Raw genomic sequence first — 26,474 nt, 5'->3', positions numbered from 1 at the left:
CGTACTGCTAAATAAATAAATAAATAAGTAAATAAGTAAACAAGTAAATAAATAAATAAATAAATATTGAGGCTAGGGAACAACAACTATACCTGAACCCCAAAGCAAAGTACATCTGCTCCAACAGGGCATAAAATTTAGCCCTCTGCTTCCTAGGAGTTAAGATAAGAAATAGGATTAGTTATCTAGCACTTTTTATATCAGCAAGGGCTTTTGACAGGGATTGAATAATAATTTGAGCACAAGATTTAGTTTAAAAGCCAAAATTTAAAATAAGGTCTACTACCAACTAGTTGTGCAGCACTGAACAAGTCATTTAATTTCTCTGGGCTTCAATTTTCTTCTCTGTAAAATGAAATTGGTAATGTATACCTCGACATGTGTTGATGAGGATTAAGTAGATATGTATGTAAAGCCCATACTACAATGCCTGGCATAGAGTGATATAATATGTCAGTAAGTTTTGCTGCTATTACTTTCAGGGGTTCAACATCTGGTGGAGGAGATAAAATATCTACATAGATAACCATAATTTATGGTAAAATAACTTATGCACCCTAAAAGAGGTAAAGATAAGTGGTAGCAGGAAAAGCTTCCAACTGGGAATAGGGGCTTGGGGGAAATCAATGAATGCTCATGGGAATGGTGGGAAGGGTAGAATTAAGAGAACACTAAGCAGCGGGAAACATTGTAAACCGTGCTAGTCCAAGTCCTTCAAGAAACATTCGCCCACGGGGCATTTAAACATATGAGGCTCTTTTTCGGGGAAATGCCTGTGAGTGAAAATGAAGAGATATAGGGGAGTCTGGGTGAAATTTCAGACCTTGAAGTTTCCAAGACTGACCCCAGTGAAGGAGAGAGGGAAGGAAGGTCCCAGATTGTCTTGTAGTCTAATGAATGTGCAACAAGGCCTTCAGACGGGGAGTTCTACAGCCAAAGTTGACCGTTAGAGGAGTCTGTGTCTCTCAGGCTGGGACCTGTCTCGGTAGCCCTGCAGCAGCCTGTGGGAAGCATGACCTTTTGCAGGCCTGTGCTGGGTGTCAGTGGACAGCAGCTGGGGACCCTGGTCAATCACTCTTCCGGTAGTTGGAGATCTGTAAGGTCTGTTCTTATGGCCACCTCATAAGCAATGGCACAAAAGCTAGAAATCATGAGTCAAATTAAATTCATGGAATCAAACTATCTTACAGGCCAGCTGGGCTTGGGTATTGAGACAGGAACATTTATCTCTGTCTTTTACCTACTTACAAATGCAGTAGAGGTGGGAATAAGGAAGTAAGGAAGCAGTAGCAGTGGCACTGCCCCTGCAGGCGGTCATTATGAGCACACGTGCACTTTGAGGCCATCCATTACTGCGCCTTATCACAGGCCCTGCTGTTTGGGTGGTTCATCCTGCTCCCAATTGCTTCCCTTTATCAGACTAATTCAAGGCCACTTAGACTTGTGGCCACATCCCCAGGGGTAAGCAGTCTCCTAGGACACCAGAAATCCTTCATTAATAGTAACCCAGAAAGTGCAGTGGGAAGTAATTTTCAAAGCGTTTTACTACCTAATTGTTATACATGGTCAACCTGGAGCACACTGTCCAGGAAATTTAAGGCAAATCTTATTATTCCATTTTACTGATGAGAAGGTTGAGATGCATTAAAGTTGTAGTTTTCCCAAAGTCATGGAAAGAACAAAACAAAACGTGGATTTCAAGGTATTCAGATTCTATCCTAGCTTTGACCCTTACTAATTTTGTGATCTTGGATGAGTAACTTAAACCTTTTTGAGTCCCAGTATGTTCAAGTTTAAACATGACCAATAATATCCACCTCATGAAATTGTTGTGAGGATTAATGAACAATGTTTAAAGTGCCTGGTCCCGTACCTGGCATATAGGAGGGATTCAAAAAATGCTCATTTATTTCCTCTGACAGATTGATTCAGATAAATGTTACATCAGGGTCGACAATGTTACAAAGAAAAATAGAAATAATTTTAAAGAAAATTGGGAGCTCATTATCCCAGGCATATATGTAAATATTGCATAATTAATAATACAGGCTTGGTTGCTGAACAAACCTCGGTTCAATCTGAAAATCTGCCATTTGCTAGCTCTGTGTCATTGGGCAAGTTACTTCACCTCCTGAAACCTTTGTCTTCATCTGTAGTATGTGTATAATGGCAGTGAGGTTCTCAAGGGATTGTTGTAAGGAGTAAATAACATAATTTGTTGTAAAGTGCTTAGAACAGTGCCTGCCTAAGTTTTACTGCTTAGAACAGTAGTAAACACTTAATAAATATCATTATGATTATTTAAAAATTTGCATTAGTATTTTAAGGATTGTTATTATTATTTGGTTGCACCAGGTTTCTCAGGGAACAAACAGAAGAGGGGTTGGAAAGGGAAGACTCTTTCAGGTAGCGTTTGTTTCCTGATCAAGTTCACTGAAGATACCACTTAAAACAATTGGAAGTGCCAAAGAACGTCAAAAGCAAGCAAACAAACAAACAAACAACATATATCAGTGAAATTGACCCTGTGGAATTTATAGACGTAGTTTGAGCTGATTTTATACTGGCATTCTTTTTTTAAAGCTTGTCTGAATCTGTCTCTTATTATTTCTATTTCTTTTTGTTTCAAAAAGGATTTAAGGAAACTTACAAGATATATAAAAGCCATCATGGGATAAATTAAAATTCGAAGTAAATGAGAAAAGATGATAGACAGAGGCATAGCAGGGATATAGGAATGGGGATAAACATGCATAAAGCTCTAGACAGTTGCCACAACTGGGCTAGACATTTGGCTCCGGATTTTCCAGGTAAAATCTAATCAAAGTCTGTCCAGTAAAATCCTACCATTTGCTTTAGGGAAACACATGATTACTTGGTACAAAACTCATGAGTTAAAAATTTGTCATTTCCTTTTTTAGATTCTATGCCCATATAGGTCACTACTTTATTGATTATACAGTAGGTTCTTATTAGTTATTTATTTTATATATAGTAGTGTGTATATGTCAATCCCAATCTCCCAATTTATCCCTCCCCCCCCTTCCCCTTGGTAACCATAAGATTGTTTTCTACATCTGTGACTCTGTTTCTGTTTTGTAAATAGGTTCATTTGTACCATTTTTTAAATTTATTTATTTATTTTTGGCTGCGTTGGGTCTTTGTTGCTGCGTGCAGGCTTTCTCTAGTTGGGTGAGCGGGGGCTACTCTTCATTGCAGTGTGCGGGCTTCTCATTGCAGTGGCTTCTCTTGTTGCAGAGCATGGGCTCTAGGTGCACAGGCTTCAGTAGTTGTGCACACGGGCTCAGTAGTTGTGGCTTGCGGGCTCTAGAGCACAGTCTCAGTAGTTGTGGTGCACAGGCTTAGCTGCTTCACGGCATATGGGATCTTCCTGGACCAGGGCTGGAACCCATGTCCCCTGCATTGACAGGTGAATTCTTAACCACTGTGCCACCAGGGAAGTCCTGTACCATGTTTTTAGATTCCACAAGAAAGCATGGATATATGTATATGCATAACTGATTTACTTTGCTTTACAGCAGAAGCTAACACAACATTGTAAATCAACTATACTCCAATAAAAATTAATTTAAAAAAATTTAGCATTTCTTTAGAATAAGTACAAGGATTATTTGGTACAAAAGTGAGAAGCAATTTCTTCTACAAGTCCAAATAAGGTACCTGTGGTTAAGTAACACATGTTTCAGCATCATCCTTACCACAGAGACAGTGATTTCTGCAGAATTGTTGCTTATGCTCTTAGAGGCAAGTTATTTAGCATCTCTGCCTCAGGTTTCCTATTTGCAAAATGGGAATAACATTAGTACCTACATCATAGACTTGTTGTGAGGGTTAGATCCATTAATGTATATATAAAGTGCCTAGAACAGTGTCTGGCGCATACAGAACATTTTATAAAGGTTTGCTATTGCTATTCTTAGAAGCCTCAAGGAGGCTGTGACATTTCACCAAAGCAAAATTCATTGCTGTTTGTGGATGTGCTTCTTCCACATTCCCCATTCACTTCCTGTCTATGGGAAGGAATGAACTCTTTGGAGAAAAAAGAAAAGACGCCACTGGAATGCTTTGACCCAGTTATCCCATTTCTAGGAATCTACACCCCCTCCCACATCTAAAATATATGAGAATTACCTGTACTTAGAGGTTAAGTGTTGAGTTTTTGGTGAAAGAATAAAACTGGATACAAACCAACGTTCAAAATAATGATTAAGTAATTTATGATATGCTAACTGACTGTATAGCCATTTACATTATTATTGTGAAAAAAATAGTAATATGGAAAACCAAAAGTGTTTTACTCTTTATCCAGCTGTCCAGGCTGGAAACCTGGAAGTCACTCTTTAGTTCTTCACTTTCCTTTCTCTCGGAATATAACTAGCCGGTACTGTTGATTCTGCACCCAAGACTTATTTAAAATAATTCATTTCTCTTTTACTGCATTGCTACCATTCTTTCCAAATGGACTATTCTAACTGCTTCCTCCTCACTGGCCTCTCACAGAAGCCAAGGTGAGCTGCAGTAAATATAATTCATATTATATCATTCTCGATTTAAAACTCTTCAGTTTTTTTCCCATAAGCTCTGTAAGATGACCCTTCTATACTCTGTCAGTTATTCCCAAAAAATGCTGAATAACAAAGCACCCTTAAAACAACTATGCTTTAATGTCACTCAAGCATCTGCAGATCAGCTGGAGGTTGGCTGAACTAGGTAGGGCTGGCTCAGCTGCTCTTGACTCCAAGCTGCATGTTAGATCCATGTCAGTCACTCGTGTCTCTCATCCACCTGCTATCAATGGACTGTCTAGGATATGTTCTTGCATCACAGTGACAAGAGTGCAACAGAGTGAGCCCAACTGAGCAGGCACATTTATTTTAAACCTCTTCTTGCATCCTATGTGCAGTATCCCTTGACCAAAGAAGTGATGGTGGCTGAGGCCAAAGTTAAGTTAGCAGAGTTCACCCATCCACTGTGCAGCCAAAGCAAATCACATGGTCAAGTCCAACAACAGTGAAGTAGACAACTATCTTCATCCATGGAAGTGGTTACGAGGGAGGAAGTGAATATTTGCCTAAGAGTGATCTACCACATATGCCTTTCTAACTTCACCTCAATTATTCATCTTGAACTAGCCTCACTGTTTTTTCCCCAGTTCTTCAAACAGGACAGGCTCTTTCCTGCCTCAGGACCTTTGCAAATACAGTTCCCTCAAGCTCTGTGAGTCTTCACAGGGCTGTTCTTTCTAATTTTAGCTTAAATATCAATTCCTCAGAAAGGTCTATTCTGGAGACAGTAGTAGAAAGTAACCTCCTGTGATTCTCTAAGTATCCTTCTCCTTTGATAGCATTTATATAAATTTGTTATTTTTGTTTTCTTTTTACTGGTTTTGGGATCTGTCTCCCCTACTAAACTGATATTTTTCCTCCATTTTCTATATTGTCTGATGTGTTAGCTTCCCCTTGTAATTAATAATCAAGAGGTAGGGGTGGGGACATGAGTCAGAAGCAGTCTAGGGTTTCAAAGAGTGCATTCACAGCTCAGATTTTACTATGGACCAATTCTTTTTCTTATTCTCCTCCTTCTCAGGAGGACTCTTGGGTCTTTCATGAGCTTTTCTTCCTGAATTTGGTCCTTGCTTTCTCAGTTTACCAGTCTGACAGGTTAACCCCTTTTGCTCTCCTTTCTCTTCTGAAAGTATTTCCTCTTAAATTGTGAGGTACTGTTAAGTCCTCTACTGGACAGCAGCTCCTGCTTCTACTCATAAAAGTTTCCCCCAAATAAGCATCAGTAACCCCACTCAGCCAACTGGCTTCTCCCCTGCTATCTGAACTGCTCTCCAGGCACATACACACTGGGTACTGGCAGAGCCACGACTACAGCCAGGCCTCCTGTCTACCACTACAGAACTCTTTCTTATGATGGAAAACATTCTAGCAGCTAGATTAGGTAGCCTAAAGTTTATACCAAAAACTTCACTCAACTCTAAATAAGAACTTACAGTAATGAGTCTTCCAGTCTTCCTACTGGACCTTATGTGATGATCATAAGGGTCAATCCCACAGACACTGGCTCCTATTACTGGTTAAAAGATAATGTCGAGCCGACTAGGAAGAGGTGACTTTGTCTAACTAGAGTGCTTTGGTTTACAGTTGGCTGGAAGTTAATACTGAATTGTATATAAACTCACACTCACTGGATTGATCTGTCAACACTAAATTGAACTGCACATTTCACCAAGAGACCCAAGATGAAATCTGGGGACAGAAACAGCTACTGATTTTTTTTTTTTTTTTCTTTTTTGGGGGAGGAGTGAAACCAGCTATTGTGTGGTTTCTATACACATGCACGTTTTGCTGAATGTTTCTTGTGGGAGTATCCACTGAAGTATGCAGAGGTCATTAGAATAAAGGCTAGATTTTTAAAAATTAAAGACAACTTTGATAACTTGCACATTTTTAGAAAAGATGGAATTTAGGGGCATCAACCATTCATATTCACGTTTTCTTCCACTCTTGTTGCCCCAATATCCCTCTCTTTTGTAGATGTATTTACCCAACAATGCATCTTAAAATCACTACCATATGCTTTCTGGGTGCACATTTAATTTTCAATGCCTAGCTCCTTTGCCTGCTTCTCTATCCAAATTTTCAAAGAATTTATAAAACTACTATCACTAAAAATGTCTCACTGCCTCTTCATTTAAGGCATTATTCTTACCAAGCACTCTTTCACAATGGAAGTTCCTCATCTAAATCACTAAAATGATTTGGGTGACAGTTTTCTCAGTTCTTCTGAGGATGATACATAACTAGTGCCATTTTAGTTGCATAAGAGAGAAATTAATTTATTATAAACAAAGGTTGCAGAGTAATGACCCCAACACAAAGATGTCCACTCCCTAATCTCTGGAACCTGTGAGTCTGTTATTACACATGGCAAAAGAAACTTTGCAGAGGTTATTATATTAAGGATCCTGAGATGGGGAGATTATCCCACATTGCCTGGGTGAGCTGATATAATCACGAGGGTCCCCGCAAGTCAAAGCAGGAGGTAGGAGGGTCAGAGTTAGAAATGTATGTGAAGATGTTATGCTGCTGTCTTTGAAGATGGAGGAGGGGACATGAACCAGGGAATGCAGGCAGCCTCTAGAATTTGGAACAGTCGAGGAAATGGATGCCCCCTGGAGCAACTGGAAGGAACACAGCCCTGCCGACAGACACCTTGATTTTAGTTCAGTGATTCCTATCTCAGATTTCTGACTTTATGTTGTTTTAAGCTACTAATTTCATGGTAATTTGTTACAGCAACAATAGGGAACTAACATAGATGCTTCAAGTGCATTAGAGCTTAATTCTCTCCAAGAACCCCAGTTGAGACAGGTTGCCACCAGGGTAAGCAAAGGTTTCTAATGAAAATGAGGAACATCTCTGATTGCCTTTGCCATTCAGCCGACCACTAAGTGTGTCTCTGGGGAGAAACTCCTGTCTGGCATATCTGTGTTTCTGTTCTGTTTGGCCATCTGCATATGGCAGATTGAGAAGACTACACTTACGAATTGATTCTAATCAAGAAATCTTTGGCTGGCCTCCACAAATGACTTTACCAGTTCCGAAGAATCAGCAGCAGCAGAAATGTCTCCCTCAAGGAAATGGGAAAACACATATAAGCAGGGGAGAATTCTGGTATTCCATAAGCAGTCACAGTTGATCCAGAACCTTTGTTACTCTAATGTTATCATACTCTTAGCCTTCAAGCATATGCTTTGGTGGTCAAAAGACTAAGTTGAAATATCCAGCAGTGTCTTCAGAGTGTTTTCTTGGGCTCAGCTAAACATTCAGACCCACAAGATTGCCATAGAAGATATTCAACATCATATTCATTTAGAAGGATCTGGATGGGAAACCTAGCATGCCAGCAGGGGCAGCCCCTGACGTTTATCTTCTATTGGGAGCCGTCACAGAATTCTGTGCAGCACAGGTCAGCTGTAAGGAGACAAGGTCTATACTGGGCAGATGCTTCAAAGTCTTGTGCCCCCAAGAGCCAATATCTCTCGTAATAACAACAATATAGGCATAATTTCTACGGTCTCCACAAAGGACATGTCAGTGACAAACTCAGCGTACTTGGGAAAGCCCCATGTTTTTCTCCAAATATATGTCCAGGCGTGGGATTGCAGGATCATGTGGTAGCTCTATTTTTTAGTTCTTTACAGAACCTCCATACTACTCTCCATAGTGGCTGTACCAATTATACATTGATATATGCATGCTTGTTAGAGGTGATTTTATTGTTTCATTTCTGTAAGTAATTAACCTGTTTCCCATGCCTTCTGTAATACGAATTAAGAATATTGAGTCTGGAGTAACTCACTCAAATATAACTTCAGCATTTTCTTACTCTTTACTGCTTGTCATTGAAGATATTATAACATAACTATGATATCATATAGCCATTATCTCTAAGAGCTTCATAAGCAATTTCCAGTGGCTATTTGCTTCACTGTTTGTTGAGATTTTGTTCCCCTGGAAAAATTTCCATCACTGTTTTTCATTTCCTTTGGAAAAGGGAAAAAGCAAAAATAGAAGAACAGTATCTTTCAAAATGTGCGTTATGGACAAATATGCTTGTAAGGCCTGCTTTCTCAAATCGTTACGTAGATTGAAAGGCTTCAGCACTCACTCCATCCCCCAACGATGAGCTCTTTCCCTAGCAAAAAATCCATAACAGTTTCTGCCTTATGAAAAATCTTTTAATCCCAACCATGGCATTTGTGACTTGGCTAATTATGAGGTACAATTAAAAGATGATTAAGAATTTTCCCCTTCTTAGCTAGAACTCAGGAAGTGTTCTCTTTGTTCTCACGTATTTAATCACCTTTGCAGTCATTTCCAATCTAGCTTTACTCCTTTTGACATATCCCAAAATAGCCTTTTTAATTCTGGCTGGAGATGTTCTTTATTCTTATCTGATCTGGCACTGTCACCTGCTTTATTGGCTACTATCAGATAAGATATACTTTCAAACCATCTAAAGTCACAGATGCCTCACTTTTGATGCTATAAATCCCTGAACTTCTGCTTGTGTTTTGTACATCTTCAGAGTAGGACCAAGAGTCCTAGAGTCTGTGTCTATGCCAATAAAATGAACAAGGGTTTTTGTTATTGTTGTTTTCTTTTCAATATCATGAAATGCTGATGAAAAACATTATAATTCCTACTCCCCATTCCCATGAGGCTTCAGCTGAGAATTTTATTTCATTTTATTTTATTTTTTATGATCAACAGCCATATTTATTGAATATCCACTCAACTGTTTGAACAAGGACTATTTAAATACTATACTCAAATTTTTAAATTTATAATTAAAATTTTACAGAATGTGCCTTATTTTAAAACATATATATATATATATATAAAACCTTTACAAAAATGGAACATTCTTTGGTGTATTGTAAAGGGAGTATAAATCTGGGGAGGAAAGGCTGAATAATTCAGGAAATGGTGTTGGATCAAATTACTATCCAAAGAGACAAAGATTCTGTCCACTTAACTTACTCAAAATACATTCTAGATGGATCAAAGTCCTCAAGGTAAACAAGCAAAATACTAAAATCATTGAAAGAAAATAAAAATGTTATTTTGTCCCTAAACGAGAAAGCCTTTATTAAGACACAGAAATGCAGAAACCAAAAGAAGATATTGACAGATTTGACTTCATAAAATCTTAACATTTTTTAAAAAAAATTATTAGAATATAGTTGATTTACAATGTTACATTAGTTTCAGGTGTACAGCAAAGAGAATCAGTTTCACATATATATACATCCACTCTTTTTTAGATTCTTTTCCCATATAGGCCATTACAGAGTATTGAGTAGAGTTCCCTGTGCTATACAGCAGGTTCTTATTAGTTATCTATTTTATAGATAGTAGTGTGTATATGTCAGTCCCAATCTCCAGTTTATCCCCACCCCTTATACCCTGGTAACCATAAGTTAGTTTTCTACATCTGTGACTCTACTTCTGTTTTGTAAATAAGTTCATTTGTACCCTTTTTTTAGATTCCACATGTAAGCAGTACCATATGGTATTTTTCTTTCTGTGTCTGACTTCACTCAGTATGACAATCTCTAGGACATCCATGTTGCTGCAGATGGCATTATTTTGTTCTTTTTTATGGCTGAGTAATATTCCATTATGTATATATGTACCACATCTTCTTTATCCATTCTTCTGTTGATGGACATTTAGGTTGCTTCCGTGTCCTGGCTATTGTAAATAGTGCTGCAATGAACATTGGGGTACATGTATCTTTTCAAATTATGGTTTTAAATTTTAAAGGATTGGAGAGATATAGCTTGGCACAGAAGAGGGAAGACTTCATAATTTTAGACACAGGGAAGGGCATGTGTGAAGACTCAGAAGTGAGAACAAGGAAGTGGTGTTGGGTGATGCTGTGGCCACTGCTGTAGGGGTTCTGGCATCAGGTGATGGCTCTGAGTAGTTATCATCAACCTTTCAGGAGCCAACCTGATACCTTTGCCCTTGGAACTCAGGTAAACCACAGTGACTGTAAGGGCCCTCATCTAGGGAGGAACTACACTCTAATGATTAGGGGCACTGGCTCAGGAGCCACACTCCATGGCTAAACTTACCAGTTGTATAACCTTGACAAAGATACTGAACCTCTTTGTGCTTTAAAAATGGCCAGTGTGGGCTTCCCTGGTGGCGCAGTGGTTGAGAGTCCGCCTGCCAATGCAGGGGACACGGGTTCGTGCCCCAATCTGGGAAGATCCCACATGCCGCGGAGCGGCTGGGCCTGTGAGCCATAGCCGCTGAGCCTGCGCGTCCGGAGCCTGTGCTCCTCAACGGGAGAGGCCACAACAGTGAGAGGCCCACGTACTGCAAAAATAAATAAAGTGGCCATTGCTATATACCACTGAAAGATTTGTGTGAAAATGTTTTAGTCAACATTTTTGAGCCACTAGTCTTGCCAAAAATAATCACATAAATTCTTTATGTGAGAATAGTGTATACATTTATAGACACTTAAAAAAATATGAACTGTTATACATTTTCTCAGTTAAAAAAAGAAAATCTCTTTGCAGTTTCTATTTTCAATTATTATCTGCATTTTAGTGGTGAAAAAACAACAGAGAATAAAAGAGGTTGAGTGATTTGCTCAAGGTCACATAGCTGATAATTCTAGGCTGCAAACCCACAGTGAGCTTTCTAGTCCAGTGAGATTCCCATGACAACTCAGCTCCCAACAATCTGCTTTTAATCAAGTGCCAAAGCAACATTCAACTTCCTGGTTCTCTTACCAGCCCTTCTGCTGAATCTCTCCAAGAATTTCTCTCAACTCAGGGTTTGGTAACTATATATCAGTCAACCACCTGAACCTCTTCTCTTCCCAAATCCTGACCTCCTGGATTTCAACTCCTCTGGCTTCCTGGATGATGCCCTACATCTGCTTTCTGATTCTACCAAATTTGTAAGACCAAAAAAAGAACAATTTGCTTTCGGTGGTTTGAGGATATGTGCTTCCAACAATTATTGCTTGCCAACACCAACAGGGAAGAACATGCCGTCTTGACCGATGCTGAGACCCAGGCCAGTGCCTTATACTGGGAGAAACATGGTCATGCTAGACAAGGCCCCATGGGGAGAGGCTGGGCTCTAAAGGAGTGAAACAAATTTGAAGCATAATTATATCATCTCCCCCATTAAAGTGGAATTATATGAGGATGAACGTCAAACTAAAGGACAGAATATCAGAAGAAAAGACATTTGGAAGAACTTCCCTGAGAGATGAGGCCTTTGCTGAGGTCAGTCAATGAAAATGTTGTTTTGGGCTCGTCTGGGCTCAGTTTGGGTATAAACAGGGACGTTTTGAAAAGTGTTGCTGAAACTGAATCAGAGAAAGTTTTATATAAGGAGAGTTGGAATTTAGGTCATAGACTGGGATGTGTTTGTTTTGAAGAATTTCATATCTATGATACCCTTCTGTCCATCCTTAAGATGTTTAAGAGAGTTCAAGTGAATCTTAGGAAAGGCTTTTCAAGACTCAGCAGACCTTGTATTAGAAGATGACACTTTAATTAAAAGAACAAAAATTGTAGCAGCAGAAGCTACTTCTGAATGAACTATTTCTGTGTGCCACACACAGTACAAAATGCTTTCTACACATTCTCTTACTTAATATTTCTTACAAACCTCTGAGGCACACATTAGCCCCATTTTCTAAAACGGAAGCTGACTTTTATGAAAAGTTGTTACAGGCTCACTGTTGATGAGGATGCTGTGAATTATAGTCAAGTCTCGATTATCCAAGGAGATTTTGAACCTACCTTTCTAATGATACACACTTTATCAAGCATTTGCCCATTTCTATCCAGATGATTATCTATGGAATATTTCTAGAACACATATACTGTCTTCTGGTTTTCATGGTATAAGAAATTTTTTTGTTGTTGTTGTTTTTTGCGGTACGCGGGCCTCTCACTGTTGTGGCCTCTCCCGTTGAGGAGCACAGCCTCCGGACGCGCAGGCTCAGCAGCCATGGCTCACGGGCCCAGCCGCTCCGTGGCATGTGGGATCCTCCCAGACCGGGGCACGAACCCGTGTCCCCTGCATCGGCAGGCGAACCCCCAACCACCAGGGAAGCCCGAGAAATTTTTTAAAGATCTGTACTTAAATAAAATTATTTTGAGGCCATGCTGTGGTGGGAAATAATTCGATATAAAATCAGGCAGACTTTTGTCAAAGAATTTCTAACAGAAGCAGAACCCAGAAGCTGAATGTGTAGATTCAAGAGCCTGACATCTGGGTTTGAATCCCGGCCTGTCACTTAGTAGTTGTGTGGCAAATTAACAACCTTGTGCCTTTGTTTTTTCATCTATAAAAGGGAGCAAGTAATGGTGGCCTACCTCATAGGGTTGTTGAGAGGATTTAAATAAATTAACTTACTTAAAGCACTTGGAATCACACTTTTACATGTAGTAAGATACTCTGTAAATTTTAGCCATTTTAAAATTATTATTGATATCACTGATTGTCTTGTGTCATTTCTCTATACAGTATCATCATTTTATACTTCTGCTCAGATGCTTTGTTGATTCCATGTTCCTTATAGAATAAATTAGTTATTTTCATTTTTGATTATTTAACATGTGCCACACACACTGATAAGCACGTGGTCTCATTTAATCCACACAATAATCATAAAAGGTTAGCAGTGTTAGTAACACCGTTTTACAGAAAGATGGGATTCAATGAGACTTTAAAACTTGCCAAATAAAGCTACAAGTGGCAAATTTTTAGTCTAATCCGGCTTTATATAACTTCAGTGTTCTTAGTTACCGTGTATATGGTCTGTGACCTCCCATCCTCCCACCACCTGCTCACCCAAAACCTCTTAGCACACTGTGGCATCTACCTTGCCAGCCTGTTCTCACCCAACTTTCCAAAAGTTTACACTCTACTTCAGTAATACTAAACACCTGCAGCATGCTAAGCTCTTCCATGCCTTGTGACTGCATATACTGTTCTCATCATCTCCAGTGCCCTTTCCATTTTTTAAATTAGGAAGGTAACTACTCATCCCCTGAGAATCACATCCTGTCCCCTCTCTTTGAGGTCTCCTGTTACTTTAGGCAAGATTAGGCTGTTTTGTCTCCGTGCCCTCATATCCCCCATTGCACAATATCCAGTTTTTTTCTTTCTACTAAATATTTGTCTTTACCACCAAATGGTTAGCCCTTCAACAACAGAAAACTTTTAGCTTTTTATCTTTGCCTGCTCCAGAACTCAGAATTGAGTCTTTTAGAAAGTAAGCAAGTCATAAAATTATAAAATAAATGAATCCATGAATAAAAAATTCAAATCATTTTCTAGAGCTGCACTGTCCTTTAGAAAATAATTGTGATGATGAAAGTGTTCAATACCTGTCCGGTATGGTAGCCACTAGTCACATGTGCTTGTTGAAATCATGGCACGTGACTGATGCAATTGCAGAACTGTAAGTTTAACTTTATTTAGTTTTAGATAATCTAAATTTAAAGAGCTACATGTGGCTAGTGGCTAATGTACTGGACAGTACAGTTGTAGATTTAGACCTGGAGTAGGATTTTATTGAAGGTTCTTCTGGAATATGACTTAACCGTATTTCCTTCTTAGTTACGTTCTGCATCTTATACTTGGTCAAAGTCATGAAGTTACATATATTGGAGAACAGAGATTTTAAGATGCTGCAATGTGACAGCACCACTCTTCTGTTAGCACAATACAGGTCTCTCTGAGGATGGGATGATAGCTCTTCAGAGGGGAAATTTGGGCTCTTAGAGCCACCCAGGAATTTCTGTCAAAGGGTTAGCACTCTTCTCCACAGTCTTTGGGTTCATGGGGAATATTCAGGGACTGAGTAAGATGTCTGTGTTGAGTGCACTCAGGTTCTTTGCAGAGTTTACAAGTGGGAAAAGACATCAGCCTCTCTTTATCTACTTTCACTGGGCCCCTTTGACATTATGCACAAGTATCTATTTTCCATTTGTCTTATTTTACTGTCATTATTTGTTCATGTTCTGTCTTCTCCCCATCCTAGGTAACTCTTTTTCTTATGCGTCTTTATTTCCCTAGGACTTACCACTGCATGTGACAAAAGGAAGAGGGTCAGTAAATGTTTGATGAATGAATGAATGAACATTGAATCAAGGAATAAGCTTGATTCTCGGACTCCAAGAGCCCTAACACATCCATCACAGAAGTGTGAATACACAGGAAAACCAGCCTGCAGCAGTGTCACCCACTAGAGAGGGAGACATGTGAGAACAGAATCCTGTCCTGTTTGCAGGACAGTCACAGAGAGAAACAATTATGCATTCTAGGCCAGTCCAGGCAGTTAGATTGGGTGGAGTTTCAGTCAAGTTGGCAGTGCCATCTTGCCGTCTACCTGAAGGAGTTTGGATTTAGTGAAGAGGAAGCAACAGGATGTTTTAACAAAGCCTTTTTTCACAATCCCCGTGTTGGCTGGAGAGTTTGCCCAGCCTCCCTGAGTTCTGAAATGAACTTGACCAGTAAATGTGCAACTCTTCTTTTTTACATAATCTTTGTCTGAGAATCCCCTGGGGAAAAACATGAAAGTGATGAGAAAACACCAGAAATGCAGATATACATGCACACATATGTAGAGCTTAGCTGTTGGCAGTAGCAAGTTAAATGCTTAAATGGAGCATGAACAGGGATTCATCTCAGTTCAATTTAATTCAGTTCAATAAAAATTTAGTGAGTATCTACTTTATGGGGAGATACATGAATAATTAAGACACAGTTTCTCCCTTTAAAGAATTCACAATTTTGTACAGCAAAAAAAATTGTGAACTAATAACTAGTAACAGTGTGATGAATGCAATAAGAGAGGTGTGCTAGGTCCTGTGGTGGCACAAAGGAGGGGACTGTTAGCTCTGCTTGAGCTTGTCTTACACAACGTGTAGAAATTATTTAGCTCTACAACTTGGGGGAGCAGAGACTAGGAAGGGCAGGGAAGGACCCTTCAGCTGGAAGCAAGAGCATAGTCAAAGGCACAAAGGTATGAAAGAGCATGCAGGGGGTGTTTGGGGGAAAGGTGCCTGCCTCTCCCAGTGGGGACTCCTGAGGTGTCCATTTCATCAAAAGATTGCTCTGCCTTTCTGGAGTTTGAGAGATTATGTTTGCTATTATATATAGGATGAATTGACAAGAGGAAAATGTCTAAATAAAAAGGTCAGCTAGGAAGATACTATAACAGTTTCAGGGTGAGAGGTTTAGGGTCCCAGTTAGAGTTATAGCTGTGAAGTAAAGAGCAAAACTTTCCAGGGTGTGTTCTAGAGAAGTGATTCTCAATCTCCTTCCTGTCTGATAACTCCTGAGAAAGAAAACATACTTCAATCTGTAGTTGTGATAGTATACCACACGAGTGTTTCTAGAAAGGAAAGTGGGGATGTAGTTTGGAAAGTCATCCCAGATGATTCCAGTATATAAACCACCTTCTAACCGCCCCATAAAGGATAATCTCTATTCTAGAGGCCGAAGATGTAAAAATAAATGTTCCTATTTATTAAGAGTGTACAGTGAGCCATGTTTTGGCAGCTACAGTTTAATTTGATCTTCACAACAGCCTTATAGGGTAGGAATTCATCCTCAGTTTACCAAGGGGGGACCTGAAATTCAGCTAGATTCTGAACCTTGCTCCAGCTCGCATTACTACTGAAGACCACACCTGGATTTGAGCCAAGGACTGTCTGATCGCAAAGCTCCAGCTCTTTGCAGCATACAGTACTAACTCTGTCTGGGAGCTTTAATACTGTGACCTGAGAAAACCCTAGCATCATAATAGAGGGGTGTCACTTATAGGAAAGAAGAAATTGGCCAAAGAGAGAGATTTCAGAACAAAGATGCCAAGGCAGTACTCTGATCTGTTGCCTTCTGTAGTTGCCTTTATTCTCCAGTATCACCACTGGAGTGTTTCAAAAGTGAGTGGCATGGACATATATATACTACCAAATGTAAAATAGATAGCTAGTGGGAAGCAGCCACATAGCACAGGGAGATCAGCTCTGTGCCTTGTGACCACCTAGATGGGTGGGATAAGGAGGGTGGGAGGGAGACGCAAGAGGGAGGAGATATGGGGATATATGTATGTGTATAGCTTATTCACTTTGTTATACAGCAGAAACTAACACACCATTGTAAAGCAATTATACTCCAATAAAGATGTTAATAAATAAATAAATAATTTTTTTATTTAAAAAAATCACATGCTGAATCACTAAAAGCACATGGGAGGGAAATGAGGGAGGCATTCATTCATTTTTTTTTTTTCCAATCAACACATATTTCTTAAGCAAATATATTTCAGGCACTTTGCTCTGTATAAAGGATAAAAAGGTATATTTATAGGCATTGCTCTTGCCCTCCAGAAATCCCTAGTTTTGTGCAGCCTAAACCTTGTAAACTATAATTCTAGTGGAGGGTGCAAAGTGGTCAAGTAGAGATGAGTGCCAGGTATCATGAGAATACAGCAGAGGGAATGACTAGCTCCTTCCTAGAGGCTGAGAAAGTCTTCACCCAGCTAGTTATGTGGCAGCTGTTCCTTAGAGAATGAGTCGGCAGTATGCCCAGTGGAGAAGTGAGGAAGGCGTTGAGGGGACAGCAGGGCAAAAGCACAGTAAACTGAAAGCATTTTAGGAGATGCAAGAAGCTCCATGCGGCAAGAGGTGAAAAAGCAGGGCAGGATTTTAAAGAGCTTTGTATTCTCTTCTATGGAGCAGGGATCTCCCCCCTGAGTGGGAGGCAGGTAAGGGAGTAGAGGGAGATGGAAAGAGCTTGGTGTTTCAGAAAAAAATTTTGAGAGCGAATGGGGAAGGATTTGATTGGAGGTGGATGGTGCCAGGAGAAAACAGGATCAGAGCCTAAAGTTCCACCTCAGGCAGAGCCTGGGTCCATCCTAACTACCCATCTTCACCCTGAAACACTTCTTCAGAGCACCAAGTAATTTTAGAGGTCAAATGTAAATGGAGGAGTGGTTTTGCCCAGCCCTTGGAGAATTCAAGGTAGAGGGCTGCATACCTGCCTATAAAATGAATCAATGCCTCAGGGCCTTCCCCATAGCAACAAAATTAGTCTTTGACACCTAGACGTTCTTCCTTTGTTTTTGCCTGTCATTGCCTGAAGGCTCTTCTTTTGACTTGCATAATTCTCTCATCTAGCTGGGGGCCTCATATAAACTCTGCCGGTGCTGCTAATATTTCATTGTCATTTTCGGCTCTATTACATCTTTCTCTCAATCATTCTTCAGGGCAGGAGATGTCATCTAGAGGGGTTTTGCAGCTTGCGTAAATGAATTATGAATCCTCACGATTTCAAGTGGGTTACCAGGCCCCTTCCAAGCAGAACTAGGCATCTGGTAGCTCCACAGTGTGAAAAGGACATTATGCATATGTATGCAGAGACACCTGCCCTACAGCATTCCTGAAGTATTGCCACATTTTCACTCACACTGGTGCCATATGCAAGGGGACCTGAGAACTAGTCACTCTTTGAAAGGAAAGTGCTTTCACATATCTTTTCTTTTCTATCTTCTTGCTACAGTTCGTCAGTTTAATTTTTTTTTTTCCTGAACCGTTGAAAGGGGTAAGGAAAAGGTTTTCTGAGCGTTCTCATTATGTGCTATATACAGCTTTGCACATATGTAGGCAGGTAACCATCAGTAGCTAAAGGGGAAAGTGAGAAGAGCAACAGAGCTCAGTCTTCAAGAACACAGCAAGGGAAATAAAATGAGGTCGCTAGACTACTCTGAAATAGATCATTTTGTCCCAACTACCTGGATTATGGAGAGTAATACTAAAGAATTTTGACTGCAAGTTACTAATGACTTGAATTTTTCTGTGTCTTAAAGTGTGACAAAGAGGACACAGAATGTCCAAGAAAGGCAAGGCATGGCAGGCTAGTGAATCTGTATACTCAGGCAATAAGGACATTTCTGGAAATTAGATTGCCTTATTTAGACTCAGTCAGATTTGGGTTGAGACGCTGGGCTTTGACTTAAACATGGATTTGAATCCTAGCTCTGGTATTAACTTGCTGTATGACCTTAGGAAAACCATTTTACCCTCTTTTATCCTTTGTCTGAAGATGGTAATATCTATGTCATGGAGTGGTTATGAAGATGAAGTGAGCAGATTTATACAATCTTTGCAGTGGTGTGTGACACCTAGCAGGCCCTCAATAAGTACAAATTGTATTGTTTTTACATTGTTAACACATTATCTTGATTCTGTAATTATACATTACTTCACTTAACTTCAACTTCCTTATTTCTAAAGTTGGACTAATAATGACTGTCCTATTCACTTTATATAGTTTCTGTGGAAATTAAATGATAGTGCATGTAAAGTACTTTGTAAAGTGAAAAATTCCAAATATCCAGAAAGTGTGGTTATTATCATTATTTTAGAGGTACTTAGGCTGTCACAGTTACAAGAACCTTTGGGGAAAGTCCGCCTGAAGTAGATATACTTCAAGGTACTGATCCACAGAGGAATAGCTGCATTCACCCATGGAGCCCCGTTCTTGTCCACCATTTGGTGTGAAAAACTGCACAATACCTCGTGTGCGTAGAAGGTAGATAGTATTTGGAAATAAGGACTGGGAGATTCTCTCTTCCCTTTGAAAGTGATGTGTACAAGGCGGAATCCTACAGTTTTTTATATTTTACAACTACTGAGCTACTATCATCCCTGGAGCTTAAAGACTGAACAGGATTGCCAGAGCCCATTTGATTGATAAGCAGCCAGAAGCTCGGGTACTTTCAGATTTTGCTAGTCTTCCTTGCTTTCCTTCCCACAGAGATGGTGCTCTCGTGCCTTTCTCCATCCTCACTGCCACTTCGTAGGGGAGGGAGGGTGGATCTCAGAAGTAGTCAGTAGATTGGGCCCTTGACCAAGCTGTCAGGGACTTGCTGTTTATCACTGGGGCTGCTGCCCGAATCCCCTTTCTTAGTAAATGCCACCACTTCCTCTTCTCATCCCCTCATGTGGAAGTGGAGAGAGCAGAGGGGGTGGGGGGGACAAGAACTGCCTTTGGCGTGGTCTGGCATCCTCAGACAGAGCTGAGTTTGAACCCACCTCCTGCCAGCTACCACTTGGCAGCTGTCTGACCTGGTTTAAGTTATTTATTCCCTCTGAGACTTGCTTACTGCATCTGTAGATGGGGATGATAATATATCCACTGAGCAAGACATTTCTGAGAATTAGATGAAATCATGTATTTGAAACATCTTACAAAGAACATAGCACAGAGCAAATGCTAAACAAAAATGTACTCTCCTGTTATTTCCCTTTGATTTGTAATAATTCATGAACAATTAACTTGGCGACTTTGTGTTTCCAGACCACTCTTTCTTTATGGATAAAATGAACTCAGTGATTTAAAATTCCTGTGTACTTGTGAAGGTTTAGCATTTCTGTACTTCAAGTGCTGTAAGAGGAGAATAAATGAAGTTGCTCTGTACATTCTTAGGCAGCTGTAATAAAGTCATATTGGTAGATTGAGAAGGAAGAATTTGATCTAGGTGTTTTTGAATATGTAGGATTTTGATAAGCAAATAGGAATTGACAGAATGAGGAAAGACTATACAGAGCCTCATGCTTTATTGGGTTTAACAAAAGGTATTTGGATAAACTGGTTCACAGTAAAGTAATAGAGATTCTCTTGAGCTGTGTTTATAAACGAGAAAGGGCAACTCAAAGGAAGCATGTGCCCTCTCTTGGGGAGGCGGTGCTTGCCCCTGGCTCTCGGTGCACACAGGCAGGATTGCAGCAGACATTCCAGGAGGCCATCGTTCCTTGCTGGACAGTAATCTGCATGAAAGCAAGGATTCAGTCTGTTGTTGCCAGGCGTACTTGCTGATTATTGAACTTTGGATGAGTAAATGAGTATCACCGATGTACCTAAAATATTAATGTCTGAGTGTGGAATAGGATCCAGGAGGAGAGAACCTAGTGATCTTTTGATAATAGCAATTTTCCTGGAACACTTCCTGAAGCTGCCCCAGAGCACTTTCGCAAATGCTGATTATTTTTTTGTGGACAGCTTTCTCTTGTCTGTCTTACAGCTGTGAGTGTGAAAGCACAATTATCTGGGGCCCGAGCATATGTGCTCTCCCTGAGAAAATCTGGGAGAGAACCCCAAAGGACACACTGTACCCCTATCCCAGCCAAGACAGGGAAAGCCTGGCTGAAACGCTCCCTCGGCCAATAAGTAAAACTGTGAGCTGGGAATAGAGCTTTACAAACATCGTGTGTGTTAGAATGAAGAGTGAATTCGTATATGAGTTGGAAATTCTGGGTTCAATCCTTGCTCTTCACCATAGGTATTGTATGAAAACCTCTCTGGGCTTCATTTTCTCCCCCATAAATAAGGAGATTAGGCCAACAGACAGGGCAAGATATCTTCCAATTCAATCCTCCCAGTTTTAGGGGCATTTCCTAGATTTGTTGACCTGGAAGTGTATTTGGATTTCTCTAGTTCAGCTTTCTCACTTCACAGATAAGAAAACTGAGGTGTAGCGAGGGGAAGCCGTTTGCTGAAAGCCACAAAACCAGTTAGAAGCTGAGCTAAGATTAGAACCACCATCCTCAGACTGCCAATCCAAAAGTTCTTCACCTTTTATGCGTCAGAGTCCACCTTAAAAATCCGATGAAAGCTGTGGACCTTCTGGGAGCGGGAGATGGGATGAGCGCACATACTTCACAAACAGAACACATAAAATTTGCAAACTGTTTTAAGGGGAGAGGTCCTTGGATTTCAGGTTTAAAGCCTTTATGCTACACTTTAGTACTCAAAGTAGGTGCTGGAATCAGATGTTAAAAAGAAACATAATTATATGTGTTGGAAAGCGCGCCTGTGGCTTTTTTGGCTTAATAACTTCATTTGTGCAGAAAGCATCTCAACACGACTGGAACAAGTTTGGGTTTATATCTGCCCTCCAGACAAGCCTTACTCACTTGCTTTGTTGATGGCAGTGTCTGATCTTGAAAAAGCCAGTTCCCCTTTTAAATATCACAGCTGTTGTTCCTCTTGCATATACTTCTGCTAAATTCAGTGCTTGACTTATGTCAGCTGTAGCCAGATAACACAAGAAGGGGCTGGCTAAAACAGAAAAGGTTTTCTCATTAGCTGGGTCTGAAGGTGGCCTGTACTAATTAGTTCTTTTTTTCATCTACTTTTCACCCTCTTGACTTCAGGTTTTGGATTTTCGAGTCTCCCAATGGGCTCACATCCCTTGCGTTTCTGTATAGCCACATCTGGGTTCAGATCCCTCTGTTCCAGTTGTGTGGTCAGATCCGTCCATTCCAGCCTTCAGAGCTTCTGTTCGAAGGGCAATAGAGAGGACTTAGGAGTTTCCCTCGAGTAGGCATATAGGGTGTCCTTGGGGTCTTATACTCACTCTGACGTGGCACTGAGTCAAAGCCCAGGAGCTCTGGACTCTCTGATGCTTGGCCTATAGAATGCCCACAGAATTTCTAGTCATGTAAGCACATGCTACATTAAGATTGGATTGGTTCTTTTTTTTCCCACAGAGACTGTGTCCCTATTGCAGTTTATTAAAACTGCCCATGCAGTGCACCATTATTCTTCCTGCTTGTATTCATGAATGGCCTGTTCTCAATAGGAACATCCAGGTGGAGATCAATAATCAGTCTCTTAGTTACGGTAGGGGAAAAAAAAAAAAGAAAAAGAAAATCCATTCGTGCACTCACTGCATTCAGCTGTGTTGAAGAGGTCTTATCATTAAAGCAGCAGCAGGCATTCATAAACCAAGCTTGCGGGCAGTGCTGGACATGCAGGATTAAAATAATCGTCTATCAGGCTCTGTCTCATAAATGTTTCCTTTGACTTTTGGCAGGATCTCCAACCTGAGCATATGCCAGTTGACATGGGAACACTGAGGCCGGCAGTTTAAGGATTTTCACATTTCCTTGCCGTGGTAAGATTTAAAGATATAACAATGAAGGATATTAAATATTACTGGAACCTGGCTGTTTGCACTAGATATGAAACTAAAGTTGTTTAGGTGTAATTTTTTGACCCATACAGGTCTCTATTCAATTACCTTGCAAAACCACAGTAAAAACAGGGGAAATCTATAGTCCATAAACGTTGAACTTAGTATTATTGGTATTGGTGAAAAATAGGGAAACTAAGCAATATCAGATTTCTTTATTTCTGTACACTTGGACCAAGTGAGGTAAATGGTCTCCGTTTTGAACAATGAAACTATGTCTATTCCGAAGAGATATGATTCTCAGAGCACAAAGGGATACAACATTTAAGATCAATGTGGAGAAAGAAAGGTAAATAATTCAGTTTTCAATACCTCAGGGGGCATTCGTACCCTTAATATGGTTCCAGAGATTGGATTTCTAAAGGAACCAAATCTGTAGTCAATTAAGAGATTGCTTGAAAATGAAGACTGCCTGGTGCTGATGGTGTGGTATGCACTGGACGCTTGTTGGCATCAAAGGCACAACTATATGATGTTTCTTAAAAAGAGAGGCATAATGGTGAAGATATTGGCAGATGGATAGCAAATTGTGTTATTAGAAGATTGTTTTGAAAAGAGGAGTCTTAGATCTGAGGCCAAAATATAATATTGATTTAAGTAGTAATTAAGCATTCCATCTTTAATGGGAGAGAACAGTCTCTGGACACATTTCCAAAGTAGAGTAAAAAATGTACCACGATGTGGTTTACTGGAGTTAAACGAGATCATGTAGGCCCCAGGTAGATTCTTTGGACCCTGACTTGTTGAATTTAATGGATTAAATTCAGTAATAATACTCATTTCATTACCATCTTCAAGTTGAGTCAGATCATCATAAGGTGAGCCTATATTCAGCACCTTTAATTCTCTGAGGGCTTCCATTCTCGTATATTTTCTACAAATGTTCAGGTCTCCATTTTCATGTGGCCTTTTAGCAGGTCCCTGGTACATTGAACAAAATTTGACTTTTAGCCAACTTATTTGTCCATTATTTAGTACTAGATATCTTAAATCTGTGAATTTTCAAAGGATGTATTTTGGTAAGTCAGCATTCATACTTAGTCTTCTAAGTATATTCCTCTCACATTGCCCTGCTGATTTATTCAGTTATATTATTGCAACAACTTTTAGTTTAACAGCTTGTATTTGCATAATCTATTTATGGAACAATGGAAGAATGATTGTGAAACAGTCTGGAAGATGCATTACTTAAACTGATACCTGGAACTGACAGCACAGCCTCACACGTTTATACATATAAAAGTAAATGATCGTACCATTATGGTTTCTTTTATCTGAATAGCACATTCCTCTTAAAAGTTAAATTACTTTGCACTTGAGTTTAATGCTTTATTTCATGATTTAGATGTGCTTTCGAGGAACTGCCACCAAACCCAAATTCCCATACATAAGTCATGGTTTCTCATATATACATGGAATTCAAGATAGCATCTTAATTGGAGAGTCATTAAATCTCAGATATCAGAAAGGCCAGAGTTAAACAGACAGGGCTTTTTAAAATCCTCAAAGCTGAGCAATTTGAGGAAAGAAAAAAAGTAAGAGAGACATGCATGTGATTGGCCTTAATGAAACCATAAACCTCTGTGGAAGTGGTCCCTCTAATAACTCACTTCTGGACCACAGAAGTCATCGTTTCATCTGAGTTCTGTATATCAAATTCTGCTTCTTGTTATCAAGAGTGAAAGGCTAACAAAGAAACCCAATAGATCATGCTAAAATGACTTGTGTCATTTGGGTTGTGGGAAGGTTTTCTTGAAGCTAGCCTTGAAGCTCCTAATCTCCGTAGGGAACCAGGTGATACTGAATCCTGTGCCACTTCTGCAATACGAGAACACTCTGTTGACCAGATAGGCTTGTTTGAGAAAAGATACATTGACACAAAGTGGTACGGTAAAAAGAGCCATGATTTAGCAATCGGTGCACCTAAATCCTAATCCTAACACCATAGCTGATTTAGCTAGAGAAGTGTTTTTCTTTTTTTGCCTCTGAGATCTTAAATAGTCACTTAACTGTTGGGTTTTAATTTTTAATCTATAAAATGAGGTTAATATTCACTGTACTTACTCCTCTGTAGATTTATCCAAAGATAAAATAATAAATAGGAAACATTTTGAGGAACTTAAAATCACTACACAGAATTTTATATTGCTAGAAAGTTGATTCCTTATTTATAGCACTTGTCTGATTTGAAAGTTATATTAAAAAAGCATCTGCATAGATTTTCATAAGAGTCTTCACATTGAACAAAGGCTAACAGTTGTTCTGAGTTCTAATCTACTTGGTTTTTTTGTATTAAATTATGATAGCAACAAGAGTCAGCTGTGTAAATTGTGTCTGACTTGTGTCTGAACCTTTCTCTGGTGATTTTGCTGCACTGATCTTAAATTTCAGTGTCCTAGAATCCCTCCAGATAGAGAGCATGGGAGAGAATGGAAGAAATGTTTAGAATACGATCCCCGTCAGCAAGATGGGGGGAAATGGGTCTCTGGGGTTGATCCATGAAGTGAATCAGCCTTTCTTAGACCTCCCTCCCTCTAATTCTTTTCAGATGTATACTTTTTACTGAGCCAGATTCTCTGCTTATCTTCCTCCCCTTATCTTCCTTTCCACCCCCTCCAGTCTCCTTTCTCCTCTCCTTCACACCTCAGAAAGTCCTTTACTTGTTTACAGTCCAGGGTTTTTTTTAGCTATTGACCCACAGCCCTCTGCTTCCATAAATCCTGCTTTAAGTGTTTGATCTCTAAGACAAATATACCCCCATAGCCCTGAGTTTACTCTCTGACTCTGTTTCATTACAAGCATTGTAGACAATCAGTATGAACTGGGTGTGGGGGGTGGGAATGTCTTGGGTCAAAAAAAAAAACACAATTTGCTTGAACATACCATAGTCTTTGCCCCTGAAAAGAACTGTTGATCACATGTCCTTTAAGAATAAAACCATAATTATTGGAAAATGTCACCTAGATAATAAACAGGAAATTTCAACAATTACACATGTTATAGAAAATCTTCCAGAGCTCCCAGTTCATGTACTAATGTTAAAAGCAATCAAGGACTATGAATAATGGATGAAGTTAAACATAGTGGTCCAAAATGTAAAATAGATAGCTAGTAGGAAGCAGCTGCATAGCACAGGGAGATCAGCTCGGTGCTTTGTGACCACCTAGTGGGGTGGGATAGGGAGGATGGGAGGGAGACGCAAGAGGGAGGAGATATGGGGATGTATGTATATGTATAGCTGATTCACTTTGTTATAAAGCAGAAACTAACACACCAGTGTAAAGCAATTATACTCCAATAAGGATGTTAAAAAAAACCCCAAAAACATAGTGGTCCAAATTTTTTATCCAGAGTGCTAGAAAAGAACATTAACGTAATGAATGTGGGTCAGAGAAATTGGCTGACATATGAAATACCAACCAAGAGTATCATCCATTTAGTTTTTTGTTTTTTGGGTTTTTTTGCGGTATGCGGGCCTCTTACCGTTGTGGCCTCTCCCGTTGCGGAGCACAGGTTCCAGATGCGCAGGCTCAGCGGCCATGGCTCACGGGCCCAGCCGCTCCGCGGCATGTGGGATCCTCCCGGACCGGGGCACGAACCCGTGTCCCCTGCATCGGCAGGTGGACTCTCAACCACTGCACCACCAGGGAAGCCCCCATTTAGTTTTTTTATGGATAAAATTTGAACACCATCCAAAGTTAACCAAGATGGAGATGTTCACCTATGTGTGGTACCATTTTCTTCCCTCATCTCAAGACCCCCCAACTACATGGAAGCATCATTTTTACCTTCTCTGACTATTAAATCCACCCTCATTCATACCAGTTTATTCTCCAAAGAAAACAAAACAT

General features: G+C 39.9%; 1 protein-coding gene across 9 annotated transcripts in view; it reads left to right on the top strand.

Annotated features, from left to right (window-relative positions):
• The window catches only part of SEMA6D (semaphorin 6D), a 579,242-nt gene that overhangs the window by 171,961 nt on the left and 380,807 nt on the right, over positions 1–26,474 (top strand). For all 9 annotated transcript variants that reach the window (XM_060294307.1, XM_060294311.1, XM_060294309.1 and 6 more), the window contains exon 2: positions 22,465–22,545. The gene's annotated coding sequence lies outside the window, so the exon portion shown is untranslated. The remainder of the gene's footprint in view (positions 1–22,464; positions 22,546–26,474) is intronic.

Source organism: Globicephala melas, chromosome 2 (assembly GCF_963455315.2).
Source record: "Globicephala melas chromosome 2, mGloMel1.2, whole genome shotgun sequence".
NCBI lineage: Eukaryota > Metazoa > Chordata > Mammalia > Artiodactyla > Delphinidae > Globicephala > Globicephala melas.
This window is presented reverse-complemented; position numbering and strand designations above follow the sequence as displayed.